The 22,011-nt window shown below is 46.2% G+C and overlaps 1 pseudogene; it reads left to right on the top strand.

Annotated features, from left to right (window-relative positions):
* The first annotated feature begins 163 nt into the window (after positions 1-163).
* On the top strand, positions 164-5,156 carry LOC117513487 (annotated as a pseudogene).
* The last annotated feature ends 16,855 nt before the right edge of the window (positions 5,157-22,011 follow it).

The following is a 22,011-nucleotide window of genomic DNA, read 5'->3' on the forward strand; positions in this document are numbered from 1 at the left end:
TTCAGCCTTCAAGGTTACTTCAACATTGTATATCCACACACATACAAGATTGTTTATTTGTGAGTCAAAAAACACTGAAATATTGCATATTAACCACATGAACTATAACTGTAACATACATACAGCAGCTAATTATTCAGTTTATTATTTGGCTTTACATTAGATGGTGTTTGTGATTCTGCTGATGGTGACAGCATGTGCTGCCATTAATGAAGGTAAAATACACTGTACATTCTTTATCCAACACACACACATGGTGCCAAAGGAAATGTGACTATGGGCAGAATAATGTAAATGACTTACAGCCATCTGTTACTTTTGTGGTATTTATTTTAACATGTAGTTTTCACACTCACCTGCGAGAAAACCACATTCAGTGTGCAGGAATGTTACATATATTAGACTAAAAATAATAAATAATTAATGTGAACATCTGATGGCCAAGTCCAGGAAATTATTGAAAGTCTGGATCTTTGTCTGGATCCAGGAAAACTGCAAATCCAGATGCTAACCCTGTTGTGTCTGATGAATTGCGGATGTTCATGCTGGATTTTACGGTCACAAATTGAGTTTTAAATGGATATTTGCAATACAGCATGAATGTCCGCAAATCATCAGACACAACAGGGTTATTCCTCTTATCCAATTCCATTGTTTGCAATTCCATTGTTGTTTAATTTTTCTGTAAGTAATTCGGTCGTTGAATCCTTGTGAAAGGGTGTGGTAGCCTTGTCAGCGTCTTCATGCCAAACTGGAAATTCTGTGAGCAGACCCACAGATTTCTCCATCTCGTCAGCTGCATTGAGTTAAATCCACGGTAAACCCATCAATCAATCCAGTTAAATCCATTAAATCCACACATTTCCGGATCGTCATCGCTGCACTTTCTGTCGGTCTCAGGTGACAGCGTCATTGTTGACACCTGCACAGCAAAGCGGTCAGGGGGCAGAGTAACACATCAAATGTGAAATGGTTTTAATATTTTGCCACGATCTACTAGATATTTTATAGTCTGAAATCTCACACGATTCACGGAAAAAAATGTAATTGGATTAGAATGTACATTTTTGTTACCATTTTGCACATGAGTAACGTTTATATTGTACTGTGATGTTTCAGCTTCACTGGCTGAATTTCAGCTCATTTATTCATTAATTCATTCAGTCAGCCTCTGGCACTGGGTGATCTGTCATCAGATTCATTCTGTCATAAACAAACAGCAAGTTCCTACTATGTCAGCCAATCAACTTACACTTGTATGTTGAAAAGTTGTATCAGTTTATATAAGTTGTGTTGTTGGGTCTTTATACTATTCAGCAGAAGTGGGACAAAGTCACCATCAAGTTACTCTCAAGTCATGAATCAGAAAGTTCAAGTCATAATGACCACCAACTGTTTGCATGCTGACTTGAGACTTGACTTGGGACTTGTAGATTGATGACTTGAGAATGACTTCGTCCCACCTCTGCTATTCGGGGGATGTCACAACATGATTGTTAGTGTTGAAGTGCTGAAGTGACAAAGGTAACTATTTCATATTGGATTTTGTCTTTTAATTGCACAATGCTGGAGTGTTTTCTCAGAAATGATCACATCAGTGGTGATTTAACTCCCTACAAATGCAAACTAATGCTTTTATAGTGTAATTTCAGGAGTTACATAAGGGATACAAAGGAATGCTTCAGAGGGTTAGCTGTTGTCAGAGGTTGCTATTTGGCATTAGAATTGCCTGATGTCGATGAGGATCTGGCTTCAAACCCACACTGAGGCCTATTTGTAACTAGAATTCAGATCTGATGACAATAATATAAACTCAATTCAAATTATTGTACATTTTAACATTGTATGAGTTGAATTAAAACTGACCATACCTGCATTCACAGAAATTGCAACACTGTGGAATATTCTGTTTATTGTTTTCCTTGGATTGAGACATCACAATCATCCTGATGTTTTGAGATAGATAAAATAGTAAAATAATCAGGTTTTACTTTTAAATGAGATTAGCTTTAATATAAGAGAAAATGCAACATGTTTCTTGAAATAGTGTCTGTAGATATTCAATGACTATTTTTGTTGCTCGGATTTGAATGTTTTCTGGTTTTTTTGGGTTTTTTTTTTTAAGAGCAAAGCTATTTTTGTTACATCAAATGTACAAAAGTATTTGCTGTAAATTGTTATTTATTTGCCTTAACGTCATCATATTTTGATTTTGAGTCTCTCTCTCTCTCTCTCTCTCTCTCTCTCTCTCTCTCTCTCTCTCTCTCTCTCTCTCTCTCTCTCTCTCTCCATAAGATCTGCAAGGCAAAATGTTCACCTTTCCAGAAGAAAGCAGCACAGCTGTCACGGTGATGTTAAAATCAACTGAAAGTTTCAAGGCTTTAACTGTGTGTCTCAGGTAGCGAAAAAATTATCTGTTGCAGCCTTATTTTAAAATGGAGCAAATTCATTTTTCACTCAAAAGTCTGCTCACAACACCCCATAATGACAACATGAAAAAAGTTTTTTTGAATTTTTGCAAATTATTAAAACAAAAAAATCAAGAAATCCTGTGTACATAAGAATTCACAAAGTTGAGCTCAGGTGCATCCTCTTTCCACTGATCATTCTTCAGATGTTTTGACAGCTTAATTGGAGTCCACCTGGGGTACATTCAGTTGATTTGACATGATTTGGAAAAGCACACCTGTTTACATATAAGGTCCCACAGTTAACAGTGCATATCAGAACACAAACCAAGCATGAAGTCAATGGAATTCTCTGTCTGTACATAAGTATTTGCAACCTTTGCTCAATACTTTGTTGATGCACCTTTGGCAGCAATTACAGCCTTGTGTCTTCTTGAATATGATGCCACAAGCTTGGCGCACTTACCTTTTGGTAGTTTTGTCCATTCCTCTTTGCAGCACCTCTCAAATTCCATCAAGTTGGATGGAGAGCATCTGTGCACAGCCATCCAGAGTTGTTCAATCAAATTCAGGTCTGGGCTCTGGCTGGACCACTCAAGGACATTCAGAGAGTTGTCCGGAAGCCACTCATTTGACATCTTGGTTGTGTGCTTAGGGTCATTGTCCTGCTGACAGATGAACCATCACCCAAGTCTAAGGTCAAGAGCATTCTGGAGCAGATTTTCACCCAAGATGTCTCTGTACATTGCTGCATTCATCTTTCCCTCAATCCTGATTAGTCGCCCAGTTTCTGTCACTGAAAAACATCCCCACAGCATGATGCTGCCACCACCATGCTTCAATGTAGGGATGGTGCCTGGCTTCCTCCAAACATGACGCCTGATATTCACACCAAAGAGTCCAGTCTTTGTCTCATCAGACCAGAGAATGTTGTTTCTCATGGTCTGAGAGTCCTTCAGGGGCCTTTTGGCAAACTCCAGGTGGGCTGCCATGTGCCTTTTACTAAGGAGTAACTTCCGTCTGGCCACTCTAACATACAGGCCTGATTGGTGGATTGCTGCAGAGATGGTTGTCCTTCTGAAAGGTTCTCCTCTCTCCACAGAGGAATGCTGGAGCTCTGACAGAGTGACCACTGGGTTCCTGGACACCTCCCTGACTAAGGCACTTCTCCACCCAACCACTCAGTTTAGATGGGTGGCCAGCTCTAGGAAGAGTCCTGGTGAATCCAAACTTCTTTCATTTATAGATGACAAAGGTCTCTGTACTCATTGGGACCTTCAAAGCAGCAGAAATATTTCATTACCCTTCCCCAGATTTGTGCCTTGAGACAATCCTGCACTCTGATCGCTCCCTCGTCTTATATGAAGAAATAATGCTGAATTTATGTGGAAATGATTGTTGTACAAAAGCTTCAGATATCTGTCGCTGAGATAGATGATGACTAGGGTGCAGTTTTAAGCAGAAACAAGGTGATAATTGGTGAGTTGCTGCCAATGCTCAGAAATGACGCATGCGCAGTGAAAGCAGGGTGGACCGATTTTTAGGGGGGACTGTTCGGTGACACTGGGTTGGATCCCCTTTTGCCTTCAGAACTGCCTTAATTCTTCATGGCATAGATTCAACAAGGTGTTGGAAACATTCCTCAGAGATGTTGGTCCATATTGACATGATAGCATCACGAAGTTGGCCATTCAATCAGTCTACCCATTTTCCTCTGACATCAACAAGGTATTTTTGTCCACACAACTGCTGCTCACAGGATATATTCTCTTTTTGATTCATTTCCTGTAAACCGTAGATATGGTTGTTTGTGAAAATTCCAGTAGATCAGCAGTTTCTGAAATACTCCAAGCAACCCATCTGGGACCATGCAATGATCAAAGTCACTTATTTCCCCTTTCTTCCCCATTCTGATGCTCACTTGAACTTCAGCAACTCATCTTCACCAAGTCTAGATGTCAAAATGCATTGACTTGCTGGCATATGATTGGCTGATTAGCTATTTGTTTTAACACGCAGCTGAACAGTGTTACCTAAAGCGGCCTGTGAGTGTATCTGACCTGTAAAAGACTTCATGATTTCTTCTTAATGTTTGCAAGTTCTTCACAGATCTTTGTCGGAGCCACGCTCTGTTTTCTGCGGCCACACCAGCGAAGAACAATAGCTTCCTTATTATTAAGGGGTCCAAAAAGATGAAGTTTTAGTTTATGTCAGCAATGAAGAAGTGGAGTTTTTAGAGCAGGATTATACTCGGAACATGTGGAACTCTCTGTGTGTTACTTGGGAGTCTGCTTATGGATCTGCAGTTGTGGCTCAATGGGAATCCCTTGGAGAGGAAATATGCCAGCTCTGGAGTTGAACATCAGTGGTTCACCTCTATGTTAGGACAGGTACATAAAGTGTATCTGCAGTTTAATTTTCTCACCAACACCGTGTGTGTGTGACAATCTGTGTGTTCTCAACAGGATCAGGATTCCTTTGGTGGACTTTTTGACATCAGGCGGTCTTTCGTTGACATGATCACTGATATGCACATGTGGATTTCCGTCCTTTCACCCTGTGACATTAAACGCTATATGGATGACCAAAACTTCCCCCAAGGAACCGTTTTGAACTGGAGGATGTTGGAATTTCATACCACAGGAAAAGTGTTGACAGAAAACTCACAAAAGTCTTGTTTGAATAAATGCTGAAAGTGTCGCTGTGGGAAAAACCAGTACAATAATCATCCTTTTTCTCTAAAACTTGTTTGAATCTAAACTTGTACTTTATTTTGGGTTCATCTCTCTGTCAGGATGAGCTTGTTCGGTGTATCAGAGGTGAGCGCTCAGTCAACAAATCACCTGCGTTTTTTTTTTCTTTTTTTTTTTTTCAGATCTACTTTGGTCCACATGTATCCTCCTGATTCAGCACATTATTTTCCTGTATCTCAAATTTATGTGCTGGAAGAAAAATCAAATAAATTCTGTCACTGTATACCTACACCGTGAAGCTTATTTATTACACAGTAGATAATAGCACCTCTGGGCATCAACAAATTAACAACTGTAGCAGCTGACATATGACTCAAATCACCTTGACCCCAATGATTGACCTCTGGCTGACCTTGCCTGGATTGTTCTGGAAGGCACATAAGAGTGTGCCACATTTGGTCTAATCAGGTTGAAAATCAAATTCTTTGACCATGACCTTTGGCAAAATTTATTTTTATCAGCAATTTTGTGTCCAACGTTCATTATCATACCAGGTTTGGTGTAAATGAGCAAACAGACCTAAAAGGAGCATGGCAGCAAACAGGTAGACATGACTCCAATTATTGACCTTAGACAATTTTGACCTTGGCTGAAGATGTCCAGAACCTACCTCCATGTGAGGCAAGTTTGGTGCAAATCAATCTTGGTTCCAGTGGGCATGACTGCAGTGAGCCTGGACACAATTCCAGAATCCACCTGCATAATGTGTGACACATCAAGGATATTTCACTTAGCTGCAGCAGATTTATAGATAGTTTTGAAAGGTGGAGATGGACCAGTCGTGTACCTGGGTGGTTACCATCAAGGACCCAGTGTTGTGAAAGTGTAGTGACACGGACCCACAACAGGGGGCGCAAATGAACAGTCAATAGATGAGCCAAAAGGTAACAATTTAATGTTGTGAAATGTGCACAACGAATATACAGACAATCTCAGAATGTGATTACAGTCAAATTACAAAGGTGACGTGTGGGCAGGCTCGAGGATAGAAGACGTCTGTCCTGAGAAGAGCCGGAACCACACGATTTCTGCCACCACCGAACCTGGTGAATACTGGAGCCGCCAAGTCCCGAATTCCCAGGTGATCACCGTCTCCGACTGTCGGATCTGGTACTGCTTCAATGAAGTACGATATCTTGACGATGAGGTGGAGATGACGTCTGGGTTTTATGGAGTGAGGTGATGAAGAATGAGTGACAGCTGTCAGGAAGTAATGAGTAACAGCTGTCACTCCCGGCTGTGTCTGTGGCGGCAGCGCCCTCTCGTGCCTGAAGCCCGCACTTCAGGCAGGGCGCCCTCTGGTGGTGGGCCAGCAGTACCTCCTCTTCTGGCGGCCCACACAACAGGACCCCCCCCTCAACGGGCGCCTCCTGGCGCCCGACCAGGTTTGTCGGGGTGTCGGCGGTAGAAGTCGGCCAGGAGGGCCGGATGCAGGATGAAGCTCCTCTTCACCCAGGAGCGTTCTTCGGGTCCATACCCTTCCCAGTCCACCAGATATTGGAACCCCCGGCCCATTCGACGGACATCCAGGAGCCGGCGCACCGTCCAAGCCAGCTCCCCGTCAATGATCCGGGCAGGAGGCGGCGCCGGACCGGGAGCACAGAGGGGCGAGGTGTGGTGAGGTTTGATCCTGGAAACATGGAAGACCGGGTGGATCCACAGTGAAGCTGGGAGCTGGAGCTTCACCGCGGCAGGGCTGAGGACCTTGAGGATACGGAAGGGGCCGATGAACCTGTCCATCAATTTTGGAGACTGTACTTGCAGGGGGATGTCCTTCGTTGACAACCACACCTCCTGCTCGGGCTGGTATGCAGGGGCCGGGGACCGCCGGCGGTCTGCATGGGTCTTGGCCCTCGTCCGGGCTTTCAACAAGGCAGAACGGGTGGTGCGCCACACCCGACGGCACCTCCGAAGATGGGCCCGGACCGAGGGCACACCGACCTCTCCCTCCACCACGGGAAATAATGGGGGCTGGTACCCCAAACACACCTCAAATGGGGAGAGGCCAGTGGTAGAAGACACCTGGCTGTTATGCGCATACTCGATCCAGGCCAGATGGTTACTCCAGGCTGTCGGGTGCGCGGATGTTACGCAGCGAAGGGTCTGTTCCAGTTCCTGGTTGGCCCGCTCTGCCTGTCCGTTCGTCTGTGGATGGTACCCGGACGAGAGGCTCACGGTGGCCCCCAGTTCCCTGCAGAAGCTCCTCCAGACGTGTGAGGAGAACTGGGGACCACGGTCAGAGACGATGTCGGTGGGTATCCCATGCAGACGGACGACGTGGTGGACCAGAAGGTCTGCTGTCTCCTGGGCTGTTGGGAGCTTCGGGAGGGCCACGAAGTGGGCCGCCTTGGAGAATCGGTCCACTATCGTGAAGATGGTGGTGTTGCCCTGGGACGGCGGGAGGCCTGTGACGAAATCCAGGCCGATGTGGGACCAGGGGCGATGAGGCACCGGTAATGGCTGGAGAAGTCCTTGGGACCTTTTATGGTCTGCCTTACCCCTGGCACAGGTGGTGCAGGCCTGGATATACTCCCGGACGTCGGCCTCCATAGACGCCCACCAGAAGCGCTGCCGGACAACTGCCATGGTCCTTCGCACCCCTGGATGACAGGAGAGCTTGGAACCATGACAGAAGTCCAAGACTGCAGCTCTGGCCTCTGGTGGGATGTACAAACGGTTCTTCGGACCTGTTCCTGGGTCCGGGCTCCGTGCCAGGGCCTCCCGGACGGTCTTCTCCACGTCCCAGGTGAAGGTGGCCACGATAGTGGACTCCGGCAGGATGGGCTCCGGTGGATCCGACAGTGCAGTTTTGACCTCCTCTTCGTGTACCCGGGACAAGGCATCCAACCTCTGGTTCTTGGTCCCGGGGCGATAGGTGATCCGGAAGTCAAAACGCCCGAAGAACAGTGACCAGCGGGCTTGCCTGGGGTTCAGCCGCTTGGCGGTCCTGATATACTCCAGGTTCCGATGGTCAGTGAAAACCGTGAATGGCACAGACGCTCCCTCCAACAGGTGTCTCCACTCCTCAAGAGCCTCTTTCACCGCAAGGAGTTCTCGATTGCCGACGTCATAGTTCCGTTCAGCCGGGGTCAACCTGCGTGAAAAGTAGGCACACGGGTGAAGAACCTTATCGGTCTCTCCGCTCTGGGACAGCACGGCTCCTATCCCTGAGTCAGAGGCGTCCACTTCAACCATGAACTGGCGGCTAGGGTCGGGCTGCACCAAAACTGGCGCAGTAGAGAACCGTCGTTTCAACTCCTTGAACGCGGCTTCGCACCGATCCGACCAGGTGAAGGGGACTTTTGGAGAGGTCAGGGCTGTCAGGGGGCTAACTACCTGACTGTAGCCCTTAATGAACCTCCTATAGAAATTAGCGAAGCCGAGGAACTGTTGCAGCTTCCTACGGCTTGTTGGTTGGGGCCAATCTCTCACCGCTGCAACCTTGGCCGGATCAGGGGCGATGGAGTTAGAGGAGATGATAAACCCCAGGAAGGACAAAGACGTGCGGTGAAACTCGCACTTCTCGCCCTTCACAAACAGTCGGTTCTCTAACAACCGCTGCAGGACCTGACGTACATGCTGGACATGGGTCTCAGGATCCTGAGAAAAGATGAGAATATCGTTCAGATATACGAAGACGAATCGGTGCAGGAAGTCCCGCAAGACGTCGTTAACCAAGGCTTGGAACGTCGCGGGGGCATTGGTGAGGCCGAACGGCATGACCAGGTACTCAAAGTGACCTAACGGGGTGTTAAATGCCGTCTTCCATTCGTCTCCCTTCCGGATCCGAACCAGGTGATACGCATTTCTAAGATCCAGCTTAGTAAAGATTTTGGCTCCATGCAGGGGGGTGAACACGGAATCCAACAATGGCAACGGGTATCGATTGCGAACCGTAATCTCATTCAGCCCCCTGTAATCAATGCATGGACGGAGTCCGCCATCTTTCTTGCCCACAAAGAAGAAACCTGCCCCCATCGGGGAGGTGGAGTTCTGGATCAGCCCGGCAGCTAATGAGTCCCGGATGTAGGTCTCCATTGATTCGCGCTCAGGTCGTGAGAGGTTGTACAGCCTGCTGGACGGGAACTCAGCGCCTGGAACCAAATCAATGGCACAATCGTACGGACGGTGCGGGGGAAGGGTGAGTGCCAGATCCTTGCTGAAGACGTCAGCAAGATCGTGGTACTCAACCGGCACTGCCGTCAGATTGGGAGGGACTTTGACCTCCTCCTTAGCCTGTAAACCGGGAGGAACCGAGGATCCTAAACACACCCGATGGCAGGTTTCGCTCCACTGAACCACCACCCCAGACGGCCAATCAATCCGGGGATTGTGCTTCAACATCCATGGGATGCCCAAAATCACGCGGGAGGTAGAAGGAGTTACAAAAAACTCAATCTCCTCCCGGTGGTTTCCAGACACCACCAGAGTTACTGGTTGTGTCTTGTGTGTGAGTAAAGGGAGGAGGGTGCCATCTAGTGCCCGCACCTGCAATGGCGAAGGAAGTGCCACCAGAGGGAGCCCTACCTCCCTTGCCCATCTGCTGTCTAGCAGATTCCCTTTGGACCCCGTGTCCACCAGTGCTGGGGCTTGAAGGGTTAAATCTCCGCTCAGGATTGTGACTGGGAGTCGTGTGGCAATCTGTGTGTGTCTCACGTGAATGTTTTGACCCCTCCTTAGCCCAGTCTCTAAGGGCGAGTGTTGTCGTTTTGGCCGTTTGGGGCAGTTTCTCTGTGTGTGCTCAGTTGAGCTGCAGAGAAAACACTCTCCACGGATCAACCTCCTCATTTTGGCCCTGTGCATTTCCCTAACAACGCCAGCAGGGGGAGCTGTTGCCCCACAGAGCGCTGCGCCTGTGGAGCGTGGGGAGGGCGGCCCCTTTTCGAACCCGGAAGGGAGAGGGGCAGCGCGTATCCGGTCACGTCCTTCGCCTCGCTCCCGACGGCGTTCCTCCAACCGATTGTCTAACCGTATAACGAGATCGATAAGCCCATCTAAATCCTGCGGTTCCTCCTTAGCTATCAGCTGCTCCTTCAGAACCAACGACAGTCCGTTTATGAAGGCGGCGCGGAGCGCAACGTTATTCCAGCCGGACCTCGCAGCCGCGATGCGGAAGTTGACTGCATAAGCGGCTGCGCTCTCGCGTCCCTGTCTCATTGACAGCAGCACAGTTGAAGCGGTCTCTCCTCTGTTAGGGTGATCAAACACTGTTCTGAACTCCCCCACAAACCCAGTGTATGCTGATAACAACCGTGAGTTCTGTTCCCAGAGCGCTGTAGCCCAGGCGCGTGCCTTACCCCGAAGCAGAGCAATCACATAAGCTATTTTACTAGCATCTGATGCGTACATGACGGGACATTGTGCGAAGACGAGTGAACACTGCATAAGAAAGTCCGCGCACGTCTCCACACAACCTCCGTACGGCTCAGGAGGGCTTATGTATGCTTCAGGGGATGGTGGGAGGGGTTGTTGAACCACCACTGGAACGTTCATGTCCTGCACAGGGTCGACAGGAGGACGAGCTGCAGCAGCGCCCTGAGCGCTCGCCGCCATCTGCGCGGAGAGAGCCTCCACCCTGCGGTTCAGGAGGATGTTTTGCTCAGTCATTTGATCCAACCGAGCCGTAAAGGCGGTGAGAATGTGCTGTAGCTCACCAATCATGCCTCCTGCAGACGCCTGCACTCCCTGCTCTCCCATTGGTCGTTCAACAGCCGGGTGACGCCCCTCGGAGTCCATGACGCTGGCCGAGATATCCTGTTGTGAAAGTGTAGTGACACGGACCCACAACAGGGGGCGCAAATGAACGGTCAATAGATGAGCCAAAAGGTAACAATTTAATGTTGTGAAATGTGCACAACGAATATACAGACAATCTCAGAATGTGATTACAGTCAAATTACAAAGGTGACGTGTGGGCAGGCTCGAGGATAGAAGACGTCTGTCCTGAGAAGAGCCGGAACCACACGATTTCTGCCACCACCGAACCTGGTGAATACTGGAGCCGCCAAGTCCCGAATTCCCAGGTGATCACCGTCTCCGACTGTCGGATCTGGTACTGCTTCAATGAAGTACGATATCTCGGCGATGAGGTGGAGATGACGTCTGGGTTTTATGGAGTGAGGTGATGAAGAATGAGTGACAGCTGTCAGGAAGTAATGAGTAACAGCTGTCACTCCCGGCTGTGTCCGTGGCGGCAGCGCCCTCTTGTGCCTGAAGCCCGCACTTCAAGCAGGGCGCCCTCTGGTGGTGGGCCAGCAGTACCTCCTCTTCTGGCGGCCCACACAACACCCAGGGTGGTATACACACAGCTCCAGTGCATACTCCCTGACCTTGAAAAACAGTCACTGCATCTCTTCATAGAAAGCTCATTGAAAGGTGGTGAGATCTTGTCTTAACCACCAAATCTGAGCAAACTCAAAAGTAGAACAACCATCAATTGAAGTTTGTCTTCTACAGTCACATTTTTTTTTCTCAACACTTCTGATGTTCCAAGGACTTACACAGTAACTTTACCTTGGCCTTCCCTTGTGTGGTTGACGTCATACCTGTCGAGTCGTTCTCATTGTGTTTTCAATCAATTCAATCAATTTTATTTATATAGCGCCAAATCACAACAAACAGTTGCCGCAAGGCCATACAATAATTACGTAAAAACCCCAACGGTCAAAACGACCCCCTGTGAGCAAGCACTTGGCGACAGTGGGAAGGAAAAACTCCCTTTTAACAGGAAGAAACCTCCAGCGGAACCAGGCTCAGGGAGGGGCAGTCTTCTGCTGGGACAGGTTGGGGCTGAGGGAGAGAACCAGGAAAAAGACATGCTGTGGAGGGGAGAAGAGATCAATCACTAATGATTAAATGCAGAGTGGTGCATACAGAGCAAAAAGAGAAAGAAACACTCAGTGCATCATGGGAACCCCCCAGCAGTCTAAGTCTATAGCAGCATAACTAAGGGATGGTTCAGGGTCACCTGATCCAGCCCTAACTATAAGCTTTAGCAAAAAGGAAAGTTTTAAGCCTAATCTTAAAAGTAGAGAGGGTGTCTGTCTCCCTGATCTGAATTGGGAGCTGGTTCCACAGGAGAGGAGCCTGAAAGCTGAAGGCTCTGCCTCCCATTCTACTCTTACAAACCCTAGGAACTACAAGTAAGCCTGCAGTCTGAGAGCGAAGTGCTCTATTGGGTGATATGGTACTATGAGGTCCCTAAGATAAGATGGGACCTGATTATTCAAAACCTTATAAGTAAAAAGAAGAATTTTAAATTCTATTCTAGAATTAACAGGAAGCCAATGAAGAGAGGCCAATATGGGTGAGATATGCTCTCTCCTTCTAGTCCCCGTTAGTACTCTAGCTGTTGTGTGGGCCACTGAAGAGGAGGTACTGCTGGCCCACCACCACAAGATGGCGCCCTGCTTGAAGTGCGGGCTTCAAGCGGGCTTCACAGCTGTCACTCGTCATCCGTACCAGCTGTCACTCATCCACTACACATCACCACCACCATAAAGGCCGGACTGCAACTCCACCTCCCCACCGAGAAATCAACTACCAATCAGGTAACTTCTCTGCTGACTTACAAAGTAACAATCTGAACTTCTTTGCAGCCGTTTTCCTATGGTGTGTCCTTATCTGTGGGATTGGCATTTGGTGTGATCAGCGACGGCTTCGCCTCACACCCCAAACCAGATAAGTGGTTAAACAGGAGCTACACGAGTGTGTGATTGGAGGTGGAGGTGCTCCCTCCTAACTAAACACAGACTGTGGGATTACTGAGTGTGCGAAGTCACACTCATCAGTACTGTTTCTGTTCTCTGCCAGCAGTACTGGGTCTGACTGCTGAAGACAGTGGCCACCTGGGGCGCAGGGCTTGGCGGCTCCGGTGTTCTTCAGATCCGTTGGTGGTGGAAGCTGTGTGGGATCCGGCTCTTCTCTCGCCAGACGTCTTCTATCGTCGAGCCTGCCCACACGTCACCTTGTGTATAATTGACATTCCACCATATTGTTATTGTCTGTACTTCGTTGTGCGATTCACAACATTAAATTGTTACTTTTTGGCTTATCCATTGTCCGTTCATTAACGCCCCCTGTTGTGGGTCCGTGTCACGACACTTTCACAACACTAGCTGCAGCATTTTGAATTAACTGAAGGCTTTTCAGGGAACTTTTAGGACAACCTGATAATAATGAATTACAATAGTTCAGCCTAGAGGAAATAAATGCATGAATTAGTTTTTCAGCATCACTCTGATACAAGACCTTTCTAATTTTAGAGATATTGCGTAAATGCAAAAAAGCAGTCCTACATATTTTTTTAATATGCGCATTGAATGACATATCCTGATCAAAAATGACTCCAAGATTTCTCACAGTATTACTAGAGGTCAGGGTAATGCCATCCAGAGTAAGGATCTGGTTAGACACCATGTTTCTAAGATTTGTGGGGCCAAGTACAATAACTTCAGTTTTATCTGAGTTTAAAAGTTTTATACGATAACACTAGCGCTAACCTTACTGACATGAAACTGAGGGTTCTACAGGGATCTGTCTTGGGCCCCCTGCTTTTCTCCCTTCATAAAAGCACCCCTTGGGCATATATTTTGGGATTGTATTTCATTGCTATGCTGATGATACTCAATTAACATGCCAATAACTGCTGGTAAACTAATTTCTATAAAAAGACTAGAGGATTGCCTTGCATCACTGAGAGGCTGGATGTCTAGTAACTTCCTACACTTAAACTCTGATAAGACTGAAATGATGGCTCTTGGTCTGCTCTTGGTCCAGCAAAATATCGGCATCAATTTGACCAGCTAGCACTTGGCCTTGTTTCGTGTGTCATACATCATACGGATAAGGTGAGGAATCTTGGGGTGATTTTTGATCCTGCATTGTCCTTTGGCCTCCATATTAGGGTTATTATGAGAAGTGCCTTTTTCCATCTGTGAACTATAGCGAGGATTTGTTCAATCCTGTCTAAGGCTGATGCTGAGACCCTGATTCATGCTTTTGTTTCTTCCAGACTGGATTATTGCAATGTCCTAACTTTTAGGGTTACCGCAATCCAGCATTAGGGGTCTTCAACTGGTTCAGAATGCTGCTGCCAGACGTTTGACACAAAGCAGAAAGTTTGACCATATTACACCTATTCTGGTATCTCTTCATTGACTACCTGTCTCTGTGAGATCAGATTTCAAGGTTCTGCTATTGGCCTATAAAATTGTTCGTGGACTGGCACCAGTCTATCCGGCTGATTTAATTAAACCCTATGTACCGGCCCGGGCTTTACGTTCACAGGATGCAGGACTGCTCTGTGTTCCAATGGTGAAGAACAAGTCTACGAGACAGAGAGCCTTCTCATACCGTGCCCTTGTTTTGTGGAATGGTCTCCCAGTCTCAATAAGACATTCAGATTCTGTGGAGACTTTTAAGAACAGACTAAAGACACATCTTTTTACTCAGTCCTATGGTTACAATTTTGCGTTGGCATCTTTTTTGATTCGTTAAATTTTATTTTATTTTTTACTCTTTATTATGCTTTTTGTACTTTTAATTGTGCTTTTGATTTTTAAATTTTATTCTACATTGTCCTTGAACTATTTTGCGTGAGGCACCTTGAGGCAACGCTGCTGCGAATTGGTGCATTATAAATTGAATTGAATTGAAATTGCCAACATATTTCACCCAAAATATTGATTGCACTCCTGTGGAATTAAGTTAGCATTGTGGGCTGTTTTAGAATTCAGATGAAGTGTCTTTTTCTAAATGGAACTCCTTCTTGATATAATGGAGAGAACCAGACTGAAAGATTGAGTGATAAAATATCATTAGTTGCACTTCAGAGTAATGCTCAGGCTGCGTATAATGAATAGAACTACTGCATTCCTCCGAAGCAAACACCCACTCTAAACACCTCATCCCAGTGCACGCATGCCAGGTGATGCAGCATCCTGACAGACTGCTGTGATGTACTGTCCTGTTGGGCTCACTATCTTAAGCAGTTTAATCAGGCTGATCCTCCTGCCAGGTTGTTGGATATCTCTGGTGCCAAGGTTCTTGTGGCTGTTCGCCAGTCATCTACGAAGCACTGAATCTTATTGAAATTGGTAGTAAAACTGCTGAAGTCAGCTAAAGCTACAGAGCTCTATAGCATTTGGCCTGAACTTCTTGAGATGGGTGGAAATCCTGTTTTCCTGGTGTTGCAAGCAATCTTTGTTTCTATTTGGGAAACAACTGTTTTCCCAACAGATTGGAAAAAAGGGCTTGTTGTCACTCTTTGGAAAAGAAAGTATGGTCACTAGGATTGCAGAAACTACTCTCTGCCAGGCAAGGTGCTTGCCATGGTCAGTCTCAACAAAGGGAAGCATGGCGGGTTAGTGGTTAGCACTTGCGTCACAACAAGAAGGTCCTGGGATTGCTTCCCACCTCGTCCTTTCTGTGTGGAGTTTGTGTTTTGCGTGGGTTCCCTCCAGGTGCTCTGGCTGCCCACCGCTTGGAAACATTAAACTGACCACCGGTGTGAATGAGTTTGTCTGTCTACGTGTGGCGCTGTGACAGACTGCCATCCTGTCTAGGGGGTACCCTGCCCTGTGTTCTGTGACTGCTGGAGAATAGGATCTCCAATCACCTGAAGAAGCTCAGCCCAGATGCCATAGATTTCTGCAATTCTATCTGACTTCACTGCCTCTGCAATTTCAGTAAGATTCAGTCCAGCCTCCACCCCGTGTCCTTTAATTGAGTGAGTGGGTAAAGAACATTTATGAATGACCCTCAACAGAATTCCCACCCTAAAAGTCAACAATCAATAATTTGGCCTTTGACATTAAGAGATGTCTATGAAGAGCCCAAGGAATCACGAGGTCCCTGGACAGAACTGTTTGCCAATATGATACCTTTGTTGGAGAATTTAGGTTTAAGCTTTTAAGCTCCTCCTTCTGCCACTCTTGTGATATGATACGATACATATACCTTATCACATGTCTGTTTATGTATCACGGCCTACATCGTGCCCCTCATATCTGTATGAGCCAGAGTCTGATACGATACAGATACGAGGGGCATGATTGCATGATACATAAACAGACATGTAATAAGACATTTATGGCATATTACAACAAAAATAAAGAACAATAATCATACACATGAATCATGCAGATCGAATAATGCAGGCAAATCATGTAAATTATGGAATGTTCTTATGTCTCTCTATACACAGTAAATTTTGCAGAGTAAAATATACTCTGCCAGGATAACAGTTGGTCCCAGTCTAAACAGAGTAAAATGCACTCTATTATAGAGTGAAATCAGCTCTACCGTCTTTTCAAATCAAATTTTTCTACTCTAACAAGAGTCATTCACAACATGATGGAGTTGATTTTATACTGTGATAGAGTTGATTTAGTACTGTGATAGAGTATATTTAACTCTGTTTTGACTACGACCAAATGTTATCCCAGTAGAGTATATTTTACTCTGCAAAACTTACTGTGTAAAGTCATGAGTGTCCTCTTCACTGATGTCTCACAATGCTAGGGAGGCTAAAACTCTCACCTTGATCAGACCTCTTGGGTGATTGAAATGATCTGGATCCTATATAAGGATCCTGCACTTGTCACCAGGTTAACACAAAATGGGGGTGTATCATTGGTGGGGCCGAGAAATGAGGGCTCCTGACTGGAAGAAAAGCAGCTTGGTACCGCTCCTTAATCTGTGTGATGCCCATAGCATCGTCACCGAAAGCTGTCTGAATAATCCGAATGGTTTCCACCTGGCTGTCGCCTAGTTTCTGGCAAAATTTGATGCAGTCGCGCTGCTCCAGTCGTTCCGCCAGGCTGCTTACAAGCAAAGGACGCAATCAACAGGTGTGAAAAAATTCACGCATGCGCACGAAGGTTCAAGGTTGGCTCATGCAAGCACACGTGATTCAAATGCATCAGGTTTTTGAAAAAAATAAAAAGGTCCGATACTTTTCTAACAGACCTCGTATGTATGAAAATATCATGACATGTAATAGACCTTACTGGAGAGTTTAAAACAAGTGCTTTCACCGTATAGAAACTTCAGTATGTTTTTTGTTCCTCTACAAGTATGCACAACATTATGCTCTTGTGTGTGTGTGTGTGTGTGTGTGTGTGTGTGTGTGTGTGTGTGTGTGTGTGTGTGTGTGTGTGTGTGTGTGTGTGTGTGTGTGTGTGTGTGTGTGTGTGTGTCTGTCCGCATGCATGTGTGCATGCATATTATATGTGCACAATTTTTCATGAAGGGATTTGTTGTTTATGGCTGCTTGAATCTTGATTGCATAGCTGTGATTTTAACTGTAGAGTTCTGGTTCAGACTGCCATGAAGGTTATGGGGATAAAAGAATGCCAGTCCCTCCAGTCAATATATGAGAAGTCTGTTCTGAGTCTGCACAGAGAATACTGTCTGACTCATATATTCTTCACTCCAAGTATAAGCGCTTAACCTCCGGCCGATAATAACAGGGTGCACCAATCTAAGCTTAACAGTTTTTAAAAATCATTTGTGCCTACCTCAATTAAAATTTTAAACAATGACACACGAGGCTGCAGGGGTTGTGTTATAACTTGCAGTGCTCTTATGACATGTTGTGTAATATGTGCAGAAGCTGCTGTTTGTTTTTCATTTTGTTTTTGCCTTTTTAAAATTCGATTGGAAAGGCAACGTATGTTAGCAGCTTCTGAGTCGAAGACAAATTTCCCTGCATGGACAATGAAGGATATCATGTCACACAACATTGTATCGCATCGTATCGTATCACATATTACAAAAAAAAATCTGCCCTATACTCGTAAACCAACCTTCATGGAATACAAGAAAAAAATCAGGCTGATAAATCATACACTTTTCCTATCAGTTTTACTGCCCTGGAAACTGTGACAATAAAATCAGGGTGATACAAATCTTAAAACAGGGCGATAAAAAAAAAGACATTGAAAATTCCAGGCTTTGGAAGAGCTGGGCATGTCACAACATGTCCTGTGAGACTTCAACATGGTGGCGCTTTTGTTCCGCCATCAGCTTCGTGCCCAAGCCATCGGCATGAATTTCGCTGCAACTCTTTTCATGGCCAAATCTTCTGTCACAGTGGAATGTGCCGAAAAAGTGCTGATGTCCACCTCTTCCGCAATTTCTTGGATAGTCACACGACGGTCCCACATCACCACAGTGTTCACCTTGGAATGATCTGGTCATTTCAGCATGTTGATGACCACCTGGAGCGCGGTGCGCTCTCCACCGTTGTGCGGCCGTCTTTAAACCGGTTGTACTGCTCCTTAATATGTGTGATGCCCATAGCATCATCACCGAAAGCCTGAATAATCCGAATGGTTTCCACCTGGCTGTCGCCCAGTTTCTGGCAAAATTTGATGCAGTCGCGCTGCTCCCATCCTCACTACACCCATCCTCACACAAAGGCTGGTTACAAGCAAATGACACAATCGACAGGCGTGAAAAAAGTCACGAGTGCGCACAAAGGTTCAAGGTTGGCTCATGTAAGCACACGTGATTCAAATCCATCAGATTTTTGAAAAAAATGAAAAGGTCCGATACTTTTCTAACAGACCTAGTATTTATTGTATTAGATCAGACTACAAAATTATTTATTGTTGAGTTCTATGCAGTTCTATGAGGCTGTCTTGGGTCCAGACCTGTGATCAATAACCGAAAATGTGTCCATGTGCCATGAAAGTGTCAAACTTGTTGAAATATTTCCTTTTCTCAGTAGTGATGTTTATTTCTCTGGGTCCTCTGAGTTTGAGGTTGATAGATGTGTGAGAAGAGCTTAAGGAGTCATGAGGTCACTGTGCTGAGGTGTTTGCTAATATGATGCCTTTGCAGAAGAACACAGGTTCAAGACCTGCCGTTTCCTGTCTGACAGCAAGAAGTTTATTGCATTTTTCAGAGCATTTTAGATTGTCAGAAGCTGCACTTTCCAGATATAAAACTATACTGGCAGTCGTCTTTGTGATATTGTGGATGTTCCTGTTCTGGATGTTCCTGTTGTGCGTTAAAATGTTGTGAAACTTTGTTTTTATAAGGCTACTCTTCAAAAACATATAATGTAGTAAATATATCTTTAATCTGCTGAAAAGTAAACCCATGTAAAGTTATGATAGTTTAAAGCTAGCTTTCTTTGACTTTCTTTGACGTAAGCTAGCTTGGATATCTCTGACTTTTGCTAACGTTTTTAAGGCTATCTGCCTTTACAAAATACTTAAGGTTTCTTTAAGGTAGTTTTGGTTTGCCTCTGTTGTGAAAGTGTCGTGACACGGACCCACAACAGGGGGCGGTAATGAACGGACAATGGATAAGCCAAAAGTAACAATTTAATGTTGTGAATCGCACAACGACGTACAGACAATAACAATATGGTGGACTGTCAATCATACACCAGGTGACGTGTGGGCAGGCTCGACGATAGAAGACGCCTGGCGAGAGAAAAGCCGGATCCACACAGCTTCCACCACCAACGGAGCTGAAGAACACCGGAGCCGCCAAGCCCTGCGCCCCAGGTGGCCGCTGTCTTCAGCAGTCAGACCCGGTACTGCTGGCAGAAAACAGAGACAGTCCTGATGAGTGTGAGTTCACACACTCAGTAATCCCACAGTCAGTGTTTAGTTAGGAGGGAGAACCTCCACCTCCAATCACACACTCGTGCAGCTCCTGTTTCACCACTTATCTGGTTTGGGGTGTGAGGCGAAGCCATCGCAGATCACACCAAACGCCAATCCCACAGATAAGGACACACCAGGAAAATGGCTGCAAAGAAGTTCAAATTAATACTCAATGTTTTGAGTCAGCAGAGAAAGTTACCTGAATGGTAGCTGATTTCTCGGCGAGGAGGTGGAGTTGCAGTCCGGCCTTTATGGTGATAGTGATGAGATGAATGAGTGACAGCTGGTGCTGAGGATGAGTGACAGCTGTCACTCCCAGTGGCTCCGGCGCCCTCTCGTGCTTGAAGCCCGCACTCCAAGCAGGGCGCCATCTGGTGGTGGTGGGCCAGCAGTACCTCCTCTTCAGCGGCCCACATAACAGCCTCATTGACTTTGGCAGCATTTTATATTGCTAACTTAATTTACATCCTATAATTAACTTTTCACTAAAACATTATTTTTCCCATCTGAAACTCATTTCTAATTTAATATGATCTAATTACCAGAATGTGATAAACATATTAAGAATGCAAGCACAACAAAATGGCATGCTTTTGCTTGTATTGCCCATGTTGTAACTGCAATAAAGGGCTTTGAAAAGAAACAATGAGTTCTTTAACATTATGATTACAGCATTGATTATAGGACAGTTATGCACTGATGGAATAGCCAATCAGACCACTAGTTGTTGACATGTTAATTAAATAACCAATCAAATACCACAAGATTTGCAGGATTTAATTTGATTATTTTACACACTGTTTTATTGCCTTTATATTAATTGGTGGTTTTGCTTCTGCTCATTATGTTCCCATGGGCTGTCAGTGCTGAAGGTAAAATGAATGTGTGTGTGTGTGTGTGTGTGTGTGTATTTACACACACACACACACACATACTCCAGTCCCTATTAAAAAGCCGCAACACCGCCTTTAAATCAGGGGACAGGGCCCTAGGCGCGGCCAGGCCCGACCTGAAAAGAGGCATCAGGTAGGCCAAGGCTGCCTACAAGAAAAAGATAGAGGACCACTTCGCTGTGAATGATCCCAGAAAGATGTGGCAGGGAATAAATCACATAACTACAGAACTACAGAAGCAGCAACCCAGGAAATGCTAGGTCTGATGCCTCGCTGGCAGAGGAGCTGAACCACTTCTTTGCCCGCTTCAAAGCAAACAGACCAGCAGCAACTCCACACCCACCACCCTCCAGCACTAGCACACCAACACTCCAGGAGCACAAAGTGAGGCGTACGCTGAAGGCGGTGAACCCCAGGAAGGCAGGTGGCCCCGATGGTGTACCTGGCAAGGTACTCAAAGCGTGTGCTGACCAACTGGCTGGAGTTTTCACCTGTATCTTTAACCTGTCTCTGTCGCAGGCCATCATTCCACTCTGCCTCAAATCTTCCACCATCATCCCAGTCCCAAAGAAGTTAGCAGTGGAGAGCATAAATGACTACAGGCCTGTTGCACTTATGCTTGTGGTCATGAAGTGTTTTGAAAGACTGGTCTCTCAGCACATCAGGGCCTGTCTGCCTCCCACTCTGGACCCCCACCAGTTTGCCTACAGGGCAAACTGTTCCACAGAGGATGCTATCACCACAGCTCTCCACACTGTGCTGAGCCACCTGGACCACCAGGGGAGCTATGTGAGGATACTCTTCCTGGACTTCAGCTCAGCCGTCAACTGTTGTAAAGTGTCGTGACACGGACCCACAACAGGGGGCGTTAATGAACGGACAATGGATAAGCCAAAAGTAACAATTTAATGTTGTGAATCACACAACGACGTACAGACATTAACAATATGGTGGACTGTCAATTATACACAAAGTGACATGTGGGCAGGCTCGACGATAGAAGACGCCTGGCGAGAGAAGAGCCGGATCCCACACAGCTTCCACCACCAACGGATCTGAAGAACACCGGAGCCGCCAAGCCCTGCGCCCCAGGTGGCCGCTGTCTTCAGCAGTCAAACCCGGTACTGCTGGCAGAGAACAGAGACAGTCCTGATGAGTGTGAGTTCGCACACTCAGTAATCCCACAGTCTGTATACAGTTAGGAGGGAAAACCTCCACCTCCAATCACACACTCGTGCAGCTCCTGTCTAACCACTTATCTGGTTGGGGTGTGAAGCGAAGCCGTCGCTGATCACACCAAACGCCAATCCCACAGATAAGGCAACACCCACAG

This window comes from Thalassophryne amazonica, chromosome 7 (assembly GCF_902500255.1).
Source record: "Thalassophryne amazonica chromosome 7, fThaAma1.1, whole genome shotgun sequence".
Lineage (NCBI taxonomy): Eukaryota > Metazoa > Chordata > Actinopteri > Batrachoidiformes > Batrachoididae > Thalassophryne > Thalassophryne amazonica.